Genomic DNA, 13,210 nt, shown 5'->3' with positions numbered 1-13,210 from the left:
CTGCAAGTGAAATGAAAAAAAAAATAAATTTCAGAAAAAAACGTAGAAATAAAACAGAAATTAAATTAAACGAGCTACGAATGAGTGAATGTAAAAATCTACAAATGCCTGCTTATATACTTGTATATATGTATTTATGTTTATATGTACATATGCACGTGTGTCTGTGTTACAAGAGAGCATCCAGTCAGCCTGGCACTGGGTTAAACGAGGTTAAATTATTTTGTCAATTTGCTGTTTGTTTCAGCTACATTTTCATGTTTTCGCCCCAACGACTACTCTGCTATGGCTTTAAGTTGGTTTCTCTTCGCTTTTCATTGTGCGCGCAGCAGATACAGTAGCCACATTGTAAGTGGTAAGTGACGTTAATTGGCAGTTACATAGGTATTTGTGTCGGAGCAAAATCGTTGCGATGTAATTTCCATGTTTACTGAGGACTTGGAACTCAAGCGCGGGAGGAGTTTACTACAGATCTGTAAAATGACTCCAAATATATACTAAATGGGCTTATGCACATTTGGACTGTCTACATAACTGTTTAAGCTTTGAAATATATTTTATTTGGTCTAGAAATACCAATTTAACAACAAAGTGATATATAAAATTAATTTCATAGCTTTAGACTTTCTTTATAAAAATATGTACTGCCAGAAACTCTATAGATGTCGCTGTGTAGAAAAATTACTTACAAAACTGTTGTCCTATTCATTTTGACAAAATTGAAAATTATTTTTTTGATGTTTGGTCAATCTATTCATAAAAAAATTATCCGACAGATGGCACTGGCTTTAAATATTTAAGAACTGTTTTATTAACAAACTAACTGTTCATATCAGGGCTGTGATGCTACCTTTAAGTGTACATTCGAGTAAAAAATGAATACAATCGAGTTCAACTTGTATACACTCCAATTTGAACTAACTTTTATAAAAGCAAGAAAAATCTAGCCTACATTTCTGCGCGTAGCTTAAATATTTTCACATAATTCACTAATTAAATTTTTTTCTAATTCTAATAGACATACTTGCATTTTTAGAGTCAAATCTATAAAATCTATGCGCTGAACTCCAGCAATTCGAACATTGCCACACCTGCTTGTAATAGCGACAGAGTACATAAAAGTATTACAAGACAGAACAAGACAGCGCAATAAAATTCTGCACTTGTAGTAATATTTGTCTAACCACGCTTTTGGCTCGTCTAAATCGCGATAAAATATGTAAAACATTCTACAGCAGGCGAATGAAAACTTACGAGGTAAAAGCGCACCAGAATTGGAAAGCGATGATAAACGGAAAAATCACAAAAAATATAATAATAATGATGAAGATCACTGCCAAATAGCCGACTTTAGTTGGCTGGGGAGATTAGCGGGTGGCAGGGTAGGCTTGTTGTCTAAGTTGTCATATAGACATTTTACAACCGTGCGACAGCCAACGCAGACGTCGCCGTCACAACTACAATGCCACGACAGCAACGCTGCGGTTATGCAGAGATCTCCCATGCTAGCAATGATGGGCGCCGACGCGGTTTCGATTTGCCTGCTGATCATAATGCGTGCTGCGTTGACGGCAATTGCTTGCATATATGTATATGTATGTACGTTTGGCTGTGTTGTTGGCAATGTAGGTACTTTGTTGACGACGAATTGCACACGAAGATTATGCACAGCCAAAGCAATTAAATTTCAACAACGTCGCGCAGCTGGATGCCAGGAAACTCTCATTTAAGTCCAGTCAAACTGGCGGCTAAGCCGCGCCGAGTGGATTGGCGGTGCTTGGGAGGCAGGCGCTGACAGTCAGCCAGTGGTTGTGAAGGCAGATTACCGCAGCGGAATGGCTGGCAGGCGATGCGACAGGCGGGTATCCATTTGACTGCCTGCCTCGTGAGACGCTCAAAGTTGCTTCGATGGCTCGCCAAGTGGAATGCGCATTTCGAAAGTGATCCACGTAGCGAATCCTAAGTAAATGAGATTTGAGCGGATTTGAAAAATTACTACGAGTATATAAAACGCCCGAGGCTTGAGCAGCTTAGAGAAATGCTGACATGCACTTCGTGCGCCTAATAATCAGGCATGCGTCTATGTGAGTAAGCCGCATAGTTGGCGACTGTGACTTGCTTTTGGGCGCGCTGTGAAGTTCTGATTGCTTTCTTTACTACTAATTTATCGGTCTACTCGTATATCTGAAAGTAGTTACTCTACCGTCGGGTTCGCTGGTAATTGGGCGTCGCGACGCGTGTTCCGTTCGTTCATATTGCAATGACAACAACGACAGCGACAGCGACAACGTCAACGGCGTTGATGACAACGCGGTTGCGGCAAGTGCAACACTGCCACACGTTTCCACCAGCGGCCGCTGACGTCGTCGTGCCAACATCGTTTCGCTGCACTGCGCGGCAACATAACGCGCCACAAGTGGTTTGCATCAATCGGCAATTAAATTAGTTACGATTACGATCGTGTCATGTGCAGTGATGGCGACACGCCATGCCACGCCGCTACGTCACTGCGCCTCTCCGCAACCCACCGCCTCCATGGCCGGGCCGCTTTGCGAAATGTCGATCTGCTTGCGCGCATGTATGTATGTATATATAAGTTATTACTTATTATGTGTGCAACAACTGATGCAATCGCGTTTTCTCCGGCAGCTCTATTGGCGCGTCCCCCTTGCTTCTCGTCCCTCTCAATTGGTGAGTGATTTTTTGAAAGCGTAATAAATCAAGCACTTGTCTGTTGTTTATTTTGTCTTTATTGTTGTTGTTGCAATTGCTGTAGTTGTTTGATATTGTTGGTGTGACACTTTTGCTGTTGTCGCTGACACATTTGACGTTTCATTAGTTCCTCGTTCGCGCATTTTGGACGCGCATGGCAGTATCTATGGCTGACAGTTTGGGTCATTTGGTCAGGTTTTGGTCGATTCGACGTGGTAAAAATTTTTCAAATGCAAGCTAACACTGGTATTCTATAGGTGTAGCGCAAGCATTTTCTGCGCGTTTGAAGCAAGCATTGAAGAGTGGGTATAAATGAATGAGCAGAAATAAATAAACACAGGGAAATATTGCAAGGGAAATCATAAATAAATATTTTTGTGAGCATAAACAGTTAAAAAATTATGATTTTTATTGCTTATGCTTGGATGGATGCTCAGTGGCCGAAAAGCGCACTATTTCGTAACAGTTGTGTTTGAATTTTTGCATAGAAGTAACTTTGAACCTTCACAGGCCAAGCAATTTTTATTCGGTGTAAAAAATTACAAAACCCACTTTCAGCATGAAGCTTAACAAAAGGTTTCAATATTACTACAAGATATTTGCATGAAATCGTGAAGTTTTCTGGACCAGAAGCTTTTCATTTTAATAGTTCCGAAATAGGATTTGGACCAGTTAAAAGTTTGGATACATAATATTAATGATTATACTCTAAAAAAAATAAAAAAATTATTTATATGATCACTTGTATCTAGATTACCAGAAGGACGAAGAAGAAAAAAATGCAATCATATATAGAGCAATCTGAATCATATATAGAGGTTAACATATCATAATGATCTCTCGGCAGAACTTGAAATTGTGCAAAATTCGTTCAAAACACCACTAACTACCCATTCAATGTGAGACCGACTACCATCAACTTATTCGACTTGAGAATTCCAGCACTGACAAAAACAATTAAACAAATCTGAGGAAAAATAATGCTCCTGATATGTGACAACTCTTTTATAAAAATTATCTAAACCGGTCCATCCTTTCTTTTAACCTAAATATAGAGAGTTTTGAGTGTCAAAAAAAGCTTTCTTAAAAAATTTGTCAGAAACATTTTCTAAACCAATTTAACCTCAAATTTTGCTATTCTATTTATTTATTATTATTTGGTACGTATATATATTTTATTTTATCATATTTTCATTTATAGTATTAATATTTTCATTTTAATTCCTCTTCATATACGAATTTAATTTTATTAAAAAAAAGTTTTTTATATTATTAATTAATTAAAATTAAATAAATATTCAAATTTGTTAATTTTATTTTTTAATAATCAATTTGTTTTCAACTACATATTGTTAACACATTTTTATCTTTGTTTTTCACTTTGTCAAATTTCGGCGCGCCAAGCAATTTATCACATCGTTAAAAACTCAACACCTCGCAGAGTTGGTGGCATCAAACCCAAATATTTACGAAAGCGGCCAACAACAACGCTGTAAACATTTGTCATGACCACACAAAAATTTTTGATTGCCCTTACATGAGATCCCATATCATCAATCATTCGTTATTGATACCGTTGACGCGTTGGCCCCACCAATGGCAGTAGACATGGCTGCGCAGGCGTGTACCAACAATGACGCTGTCGAACGCATAAAATAGGTTTGTATAACAATTACGTTAAACATTTGGTGCAATCAAAAGACAAACGAAACAATCAAATCATTTAATTGTGCAGCTTGTAAGCAAACACCGCCAACAATTTATTGTATTCTCTTCTTCTTATTCTTCGCCTGGCTATAATCAAATTTAGTTAAACCAAAAACCATAAAATTCAGGTTACATTCGTGTGGGTCGCGCTACAAGCTTGTTATCACATTCGTGTAACGCCATCACCAACAAACACCAATCAACACCAGGCCACCGATATTTGTACAAATGTGTGTAGATGCGATGAGTTTGTGTTTTATGCACGTCTACATCTGTTCTACAGCGCAGCAAACTCAACACCACCTCATTTGATGGGTCACCACAGCCGTTGCAGAAGAATCTGTTTGTTTAGGCGTCAACAAAGAAACGCTTGTAAGTCGCTCGAAATATGCCACAAGCGCGAATGATTTAACGAGTGAACGAGCGAGCGGTTCGGATCATGAAATGTAAATTTCCCAAAGTTGTAAATGTAAATTAAACGAAGATTACCATCTCTTCTCAACGCATTCTTCGGCTCGTTAAGGCGTTGCATTTTGGTAGTTAAACGGTTTCGAATTAATGTTCGAATAATGCGGGAAATGAGCGTTTGTTTGGCAACCGAAATCGATTTTGAAGAAAAATGAAACGAATCTCATTAAAAAGTGATTGGTGGGCGTGTCCACAGGTCAGCGCCAATTAAAAATGTGGATACTCACCAAATTTATAGCAACACAAATAAACATGTTGTTAGCGCCGATGACTAAGGCCGTTATTTTTCCATCAATTTGAATTCATTTCATTATTTTTCCCAATGGCCAATGTTTTTCGAAACACTCGTCGCTCGCACGCATTCAAAACGCAATTAATTCAAGGCATAAAGCGTTCACATAAAGTACGAAACAAAGAGTCACTTAAAGTTAAATTAAATTAAATTAAATGGGTGTCGTTGTCGTTGTTGTTGTTGTTGTGCGTTGGCATTAAATGAAACGTAATGAAATGGTATCGAATGACGAAAACACGAAATTTCGATTGTAAACCACAACGAAAGCTTAATGCTAAATGTTAATGATGCAATTTGCAAGCCAAAGGCGTGCCGCCCAAAGAGACTACAACACACTCGAACACAAATCACGAAAAAAAACAACAAAAACGCTAGCGCAAAAGAACAACGTGCTATAGTGGCTTCGGAAGAGTTAAAAAAAACAAATGGAAATCGTACTTGAAAGCAATGTCTGTATTTGCTATTGGCTCGCATCAGAGTCTTGCAAGAAATGCAACGCATGCGCAATGCACATAAATAAATCGATTAAAGCCACACATATATCACGCCTTGTTACACTTTTCTGTGTGACAATTACATAAATAAACGGGATTGGCAATGAAAATCTTTAACTGCTGGAATTTTAATGAAATGGTTGGTGGTTTAATTGAGTGAGTGTTTTGGAGGAAATATAACATTTTTAAAAGCAATTACCGTATCTAGAAGAAAAAGGAGAGCTTAAGACTGGATTACTACTAAAAAGATTTCCAGCAGCATAATAACAAAAATTTTGTAGCGTAACATCTTCCAAATATTTTTAGGTTCAAATGCAGTCAATTAATTGAGTAAGTATTTTAGAGGAAATACAACTTGAACATTAGAAATGTATTTTATTCAAAAGAAGGTAAAGAAGAAGACAGTTTATTAAGTCAAGATTGTTAGTACGCTGTCTTTGGTAGCCTCGTATTAAGTTAGAATGGTTGAATTGAAGAATTTTGAGTTTCCTTATCTCTTTAAGGATGCATACAGTTTTTTAATTGAGTCAATTAGAAAAATTTCAACTCAACTCAACTATTTTATATGAACCTTTAAACAAATACATATCAATTTTGAATTCGTTTATCATGTTAGTCTTTCATACAGTTCTTTAATTGAGTCAATTAGAAAACTTTCCATATACAACTCAACTATTTTTTATGGACCTATAAACAATTAATCTTATCGTTATCAATATTGGCATACTTTTGGTCTATATGGCGACTAGATTCTATGAGCTCTAGTCAGTTCTCTAGTTGTATATCAATGCCAGTCATTAATGTTGTAATTTTACAACTGCAAAAAATCAGATGCCAGAATTTCAGAATCCTACTAGTCACTAGCCGCTCTTACTTAACTAGCTAGTAACTTTAAACAACATAATTTGTAATTATAAACTATAAACTGCATTCATTCATGCCTTGACTAGTGCATTAATAGTTTTCAAAAGTATTTCGAATTCACAGAATAATTGCATAAATACATCGTCAATGACTAAATCTCGACTACACAAACAAAAATGCACACACGCATGCGTTGGGGCGCAACAAAACCAGCGCTCGTCCAGCAGAAGCAGTTGAAGTATTGAGTTTACAATTTATTTTAATGACAAACTTATGCACGAATATTTTGTAAGTTGATATGCTCGTACAATAAATATTCATGGAGTTAATAAAAATACACTGGCGTTCCATTGCAACTATTTTTTTTTTGTAGTGCTGAGCAAAAGATAATTTCTGAAACAATTTGTTTTTGTTTTCTAAGTCAGAGTAAAGCAGAGCTGGACGTGACCGGAAGCAACGACAAGCAAAAGCAACAATAAAAAATATTTTATAAGAAAAAGCTTTCAAGCAACGCCGCGTAAGCGCTGGACGCTCGAGCTAGACAACTTAGACTTCATATGCACTTGAAAATTCCTTTAGCAATGGTGAGCAAAGGCCAAAAAACGAATTTATCGAATTTATAATTCAGCGCAGGATTCAGCGCATGTAAAGCCATCGCTGACCAGCCGCTCAACGCATGGAGATCAATGCATTCATCCGGAAATCACAAGCAAAACGTATAAAACAAAGCGAAGAGGAGAACACCACCAATAAATTCCAATATATTGTAAGAGCAAGAACAATAGCAACAAATACACAACACATGCAATAAGTACAATAACAACGGAGCGTGTTGTTGCAGAAAGCATTGTGAATCGATCGCGCACGATCGCAAACGCGACAAAGTCGCTCACCAACGCCGACAACAACACGACAGGAACACAACAATGCCAATGCCATCTCACCAACATTTCTACAAACATACATATGTACACATGTTGCAAGCACTGTACAACTGCGCATGTGTGGCAGCAGCGTACGTGTAAAGCCATTCTAGCTACGTGTTGGAAATTTTTTTTTTTTTTTTTTTACTGCTTATGCAGGCACTTTCGCCGCCGCAGTGGGATCATGAATATTAAAAAGTTTAAATATGAGTAACGAGTCCTTTGCAAATAAAACGGAAAGCAAGCAGGAAAAACAACAACAGAAAGAAGTGATGTTATTGTACGAGTACAACGCGCTGTAAGAACAATGCAACAAGTGAAGCGCCATGCACGTGCAAGTGTCGGAAGGTGGCTTCGAGAGCTTAAGCGTTGGGAAGCTATGCGGCGCGGCGGTGCTGGTTGAAGAAGCAAGAGTCGGGGCAACACTGAAAACGTGAAGACGTGCAAAATGAAGTTGGGAATTTATTGTTGTGGCGTTTTTGCTCACAGAGTCTTAAACTTCTTTAAAGTAAGAGTTGTTTTCTGAATTTACTTTGATAACCAAAAAAAATAAAAAAATGAAAAAAAATATTAAAGTTATTCTTCTTATTTTAAACCATTTGTTTTTACCATTTTCATTCGTGTTCGAGCTAGAATTCCGATGAAAAGGTTAAAAAATAACTTTTTATATAGTAAATAAATTAATATTAAGCGATACTAAGTGGTATTCCGAAGATTTATGAAATTTTTTAGAAGATTTTTTTAATCAATTTCTATACACAACTCTTTATGACAACCCTAACGATAAATCTCCGATTCGTTCCCACAACAGTTGGTCCTACCTAACCAGATTCATAACCGGCCAAGAACTTTCAAATCGGCAGCATTCCTCGTTCTTTGGAAAATGGCAATAGAACAAACGCTACAACAACAACGAAAACAACAAATGTCGGAGCATTAACATTGATTTATAACTAAGTAAATCTACAATATTTTGAGATGTTTGGGAACCGACTACATTTTTCTTCAAGAGTATATTAAAAATTCTTCTATTACGTATCCTTTTCCACAACTATATTCTATAGATCTGTTAAGAAAGTTCTTATTCATTCCAATTTAAGAAAACACTGAAATTTTTGCTCAAGCGAGATTTTTGGTTGCTTTTTCTTTACATTTTTGTGAGTTAATTTTGTTGTTTTTTTTTCTTGTTATTTTTGTTATGTTTTTGTTGTTATTTCGTTAACACTTCGTGGCGCTGAAGTTTTGTGTACGCAAATTACACTCGCATTACAATAATTGGACAAGTTAATATTAGGTTGCGAGGCTCATTTCATTGAAGGAGACTTTTTGTACGCATTTTGTACACTAACAATTACAACAAATAGACAATGTAATTGAAGCATGTGCTTATAAAAAAAAATACCTAAGGAAAAAAGGCGTTAACGGAGTGAGGCATGCGCAGACAAACTGAATGCGAGGCATGATGTTGAAGAAGATGTTGATGGTGAAGTGAATAAAAAACGATTGTTGTTGACGTTAAAAAATGTAGTAATTATCAATTAAGAAGTTAAAGAATGTGGCTAGGCATTAGTAGCAGCAGTTGGAGTAATTTAAATATCAACAAATGCCTAAGGCTACATGGAAGGTCAGTTTTTGTGCGGCAGCGTTGGGTAAATAATAATTTAATCGGTTAATATATTAGTTATTATATCGGTTAGTGCAGCATAAGTGACTTTTTGGCTGCTTAGAGATGAAATTATTGAAATAAAAATATTTTCATTTTTTCTCCGTTTTTCTATTAAAACATAACAAATTTAAAGGTAAATCAATCAAACATACCGGATGTGTTATAATTACTGTTTGATTTACTGTAATTTGATTGTCGACTTTCACTGCAAACTCAGTGACGTTACATTCAAATTAACGAATCGCTGCTCTTATGAGTACAACAACAAAGCTACATATGTGAAACAACGCCACTCACAAATAATTCTAACGGTGCTACTTCAACTTCGAAAATCGAAATCACAGTCAAAAATATCACTTGACAAAATACGAATGTCCGTACACACTTGTACACATGTTGTTCACTTGTAATTGCTGTTTATTGTTGTTGTTTTTATTTACGAGTACAACCGAAGAGCAATGTTCATGCGTACGCAAGCCGCTGGCAATATTTGTATGTACATAAGTCTCGAGTGGGGTTTTATGCTGATGATGATGATGATGATTTCCTCAAGAGCCTCCAAACGGCAAGTTCGGCCGAAGGCGAGGAAGCCACAGCAGCAGCAAGAATAATAAAAACGATAAAAAGTGTAACACCGTTCACCACTAACAACGGCATATTGAGGCCAAGTGCTGGTGGCTGGTGGCAAGCAGCAACACCGACACTTCACATCATCCTCGCTGCGCACCAGCAACAACAATATATTGATAGCAACTGCTGCAGCAAACAGAACAACAACAACAATAACTTTACGCACGTAGATACCGTTGTTGTTGCTGTTACTCGCATTGAAGTGGCTGCTTGAGAAACTCGCTTTTGTTGTTTTTGTGCTGTTTTTTGTTATCAATGTTGGTAGTGTAGCCACCAGCAACAGTTGCATTGCCTGCTGGACATGGTTTCTTTCTTCTATGCGCACGTTAATTTCTTCTTCTGGCTTTTACTTAGCTGCCTGACTGACGGACTCGTTGACTGACTACACGATGACACTTCAGTTTCCAGCACTTGAATCTCGATTGCTGCTTGGTGCTTCATCGGTTGGTAGTTACGTTTTTTGGTTGTTTGGATTTAAGGGTTTCTGCGCATTTCAAATATATTTTTTTTGAGATTCGACATGCATTCAATATAATGTAGGTGGCTTAAGAAAACAGTTGGTTGCACTGGGAATGTACATAGCTCCATTGAGGTAGATGTTGATACTTCTTTCTTACTAACAAATTTATAACATCGGCCAAAGTAAATGCGGCTGATTCGGGCATGTTCTGAGACGAGATACAGACACAATCATCCGGAACGCTATCGACTAGAAGCCGCAACGCAGAAGAAGGAAAGGCCGAAAAGAAATTTGTGCAACGAAATATTTAAGGTTCAAAAAAGTTGAAGTCAAATCGAGAGGTTGGCCCGAGATCGAAATAAATAGAGGAATTCCATTGTGGTCTTTGCTCTCCCGCGGAGCCATGAGATACAATTTATATATAACACAGAATACTTCTACTTCTTCTTAATTTACACCGCAGTGATTTTTGCAACACTGTCCAACACTGGTAGTATTATTACACATATAATGATATGCCATAAAATAATGTTGTCTGAGTAAATTTGCATGAATTTGCATTTAGTTGAAGCAAGAAAGCTACAAGTGACCAAGTGCAACTTGTAAGCACTCGCAGGAAACTTGAATTTGGGAAATTAGCCAAGCTGTAGTAAAAAAAGTACATTAAAGCCCCTCCGAGTCATCATGAAGAACAACAGTAAAGAACGCCATTTCAAAACGCAGTGAATTTCAATTGACTGCTGCGCGAACATTAAAGAAAGGTGGCACAAATTTCCGACGAAACATTGCGAAAATCACGCGGGGTCTCCTACAAAAAGTGTTAAAATGGAACGGACTAAATGCACAAAACACAACATTTAAAGGAGCATTAAACCATTAAACCACCTAAGCAGCGGCACAAAGTGTGTTTACAGCAAATACTATAAAAAGAACAAGAACGAATGCCAAATAAAATGGCAAAAACATTGCCAAAGCGGCAAATAAAGCATTTATGACTTTATTACAAACATTCACACACACACCCCAACACACTCACTCACACATACACATGATTTTAACACGCCGAAACATAAACTGAAATGTAGTTATGAAGTGTAGAAAAGCTGCAAAGAGGGACCTTCAAACCGAAAGCTTGCCAACAAAAATAAATAAATAAAAAATTTATAACAAGCGAGCGTCATAGCAACAACCAAAACAAAAACAAACAAGTGTACGGCACAGAACAATAGCACAGAAACTAAAAACAATAAACGAAGCAAATACAAACAGCAACAGAAACAGAAACAGAAAAAATGAGAATATCAACTTCGGAATAAGTGAAGCAAATAACAACATTTTATTTCATTCATTTAACAGGTACCATTTACTTATGAGCTCAAGCGCGAACCGCAACGTCATAAAGTCCACACAGCATGCCTATGCACAAGTGAGTGTGTGTGCGCATGCGCGTCGTACAGAAGAGGTGGCGCAGTCGGCAGCTAAATGGGCAGCCAACACTACAACACCGTCGTCCACGCCGCAGCACACCTCGTTGGCAGCGCCGGCCAACTGACGAGCTGACGAACTAACGCGCTGACAATCGAGGTGAGAAACCACCGCGCGACCGCAGCAGCGAATGCCTGCCGAAAGCAAAGCAACGCGCTTGAAACCAAGAAGCCAAGAAGCTAAGCTGCTATTGCGCCCCGACAAGGCAATATTCCCACGAAACAGGTTGTCTGTCTGTCTGTCTGCTCATGTGTGCACCGCCGCCGCCGCCCCAACGGTGGCCCTCCCGCCACGTTGTGTTCGCCGAACTGCGCCGTGCAGCAGCTAAATGCTTGCTTGACTTTTTCTTTTATTTCACATTTCAGTTTGCCTGTTGCCCGTCCATACTCGTATTCGAATTGCCTGTGCATTTCGTTGTAGTCATTGGTAGCCTCCTCCGACATCCGACCTCCGCAACCGTCCAGCGTACAACGCAGTAGCAATCAACAGTCAGTCAGCAGTGTGCTGTGTGGTTCTCGGTGCGTTCTCAGTACGTCGGCTGTCCGTGCCGGCGGGCGCCCAGGTGGACAACGGGCCGCGCATGCAGTTTCGTATCGGCACTTGCAACTTGCAATTTTGTGCCTCCAACTCAAGTGGAAACTCGTTGTGCGCGGCTGTAAAAGACAACGCATGTGCAACAACCGACGCACAGCCACACACATGTCATGTTTGCATTTTCGCAGTTAGCACTGTTTTGGGCAAACGTACTGCCAGTCAGTCGTTCGGCCAACGAGCTACGAAGGCGCATGGGTCCAACAACCGCCACAATTGCATTGCTGTCGAACGGCAGTCGAAATGCGTTGACGACTGGTTGTGCGCGATAGCCAAAAGCTATGGGCCGCAGACGCTCCAAAGCTGCCACCAACACCTATTTTGAGACACGCCAAAGTGCAGCTCGCATGCGTTTGCCATTGTCTGCGTATTCCGCGCTACATATTCTACATTGCTTTTGTGTAGTGGTCGGTACGAAATATGAGTATTAGCCCCGTTTTAATAACTAAGTAGGTGTGTTCGTTGTAAACGCTTTTTATTATGGCATGATTTTAATTTGTGTTTGTTCTTGCTGTACATCGATTGAATTCTACAAAATATGCATTCTTATGTGCGAAAATTATTAGTGCTCTCATGCTATGAATGTGAATGGTCGAGTTCTAAAATAAGATTGGTGATGTAACAGTTAACATAGGTGAGACTATTCGGATTAGAAAACTCTGTTGCGGTAAAATATGTATTTATAAAAGACTCTCAAGGACCTAAATTTCTAACATAACAAAAAAAAACATCTTAAACTGGGGTTCACACACCAAGTATGTTCTCAAGTCAGTATTTCACACCAGCTCGAACTATTCCTGCTTTAGATTGGAACAAGTTCTGGATCGTTTTTTAGTGTAGGGTATTAACAGCTTAATGGGTTTCATTAGCATTCTTCAGCTATTTGGATGTAATATTTCGGTTAGGTAGATTGATCAG

The 13,210-nt window shown here is 38.4% G+C and overlaps 1 protein-coding gene across 2 annotated transcripts in view; it reads right to left on the bottom strand.

Moving 5' to 3' along the window:
• The window catches only part of LOC105219358 (protein serrate), a 71,614-nt gene that overhangs the window by 33,132 nt on the left and 25,272 nt on the right, over positions 1-13,210 (bottom strand). The gene's annotated exons all lie outside the window — the stretch shown is intronic.

The sequence above is a fragment of the Zeugodacus cucurbitae genome, chromosome 2 (assembly GCF_028554725.1).
Source record: "Zeugodacus cucurbitae isolate PBARC_wt_2022May chromosome 2, idZeuCucr1.2, whole genome shotgun sequence".
In the NCBI taxonomy this organism is placed as follows: Eukaryota; Metazoa; Arthropoda; class Insecta; order Diptera; family Tephritidae; genus Zeugodacus; species Zeugodacus cucurbitae.
The sequence above is the reverse complement of the archived record's forward strand: the minus strand, read 5'-3'. Positions and strand labels throughout refer to the sequence as shown.